Below are 1,309 nucleotides of genomic sequence, written 5' to 3' on the forward strand. Positions count from 1 at the left end.
ATACAGATAGGTGTGTGTATATGTATATATATGCATATATATAATATATATATCCAGTCATTTATTTTCTTATATCATGTAGTTATATATACACACACACACATACACGCACACACACACACACGCACACACACACACACACACACATACACACATATGATCGCGCGCGTAGAGAGTTAGAGAGAAAGTGAAGGAAAGAAGCAGGAAAATATGTAAACGATTAGAAATTTGCACGAAAGGTAAAAAAAAAGGGGTATAGAAAATTAGTACTACAAAGGAGTACTTAAAAAGAGTACAAAATGCATGCAGTTTATTAATTCGTGCGCAGTCAGGGATTCCAGAGCAAGCCTTTAATTTCACGCTTGAGACGTTAGTTCAAATTGTCTGGTGAACGCCTCAGACGTGAAACTCCGAGCAGGCAACGAGTGAATCACAACGACGACATGTTTCCGCAAATAACAGAAAAGTATATATTATTTAATCTACACCAGATGTTTGCTATCTTTATACACCTGAATTCGTGTATACACCTATTGTTGGAGTTCGGTACTTATCGTAGTTGGCACTTTTATTTCGTTCGTTTTACGGATATGATTTCCTTGGTACATATTATTTGTTGTTCGTATATATACATATGTAGTGTTCTGAATATGTATATATATAATATATATATATATATATATATATATATATTATATATATATATATATATATATGTATATATATATGTATATATATTATATATTATATACATGTTTATATATATATGTATGTATATATATATGTATATGTATATACATATTATATATATATATGTATATATATTATAATATATATATATATATAATATATATATATATATATATATATATATATATATTGCAGTTGCGTGTACTTGCGTATAATATATTAGTTTGTGTACATATGTTACGTTATGATTATATTTCTTCTCTGTATTTAATCGAATGAGTTAATATGTTATCTTCACTTTATTGGTGCTTTATTTTATCTATTTTACACACACACACATACATATAACAAACGAATGGAAAAGACGATTCCTTCGAAGGGGTATAAAACACCCAATCCACTGGGACGGCAGTTGAATACCACAGAAGTAGAGGTATAAATACAAATTACAAATAATTAATTAAAGAAATACAATTGACAATCTAACAATTAATTACATTATAATATGATATAATATACTATAAAATATAATATAATACAAGTTAACATAACATAACCAAATTTATAGAAACAAATAAAGCCAACAATTTGGTTCGACTTATATCCATTGTTTGATTTA

This window comes from Octopus sinensis, linkage group LG16, assembly GCF_006345805.1.
Source record: "Octopus sinensis linkage group LG16, ASM634580v1, whole genome shotgun sequence".
In the NCBI taxonomy this organism is placed as follows: domain Eukaryota; kingdom Metazoa; phylum Mollusca; class Cephalopoda; order Octopoda; family Octopodidae; genus Octopus; species Octopus sinensis.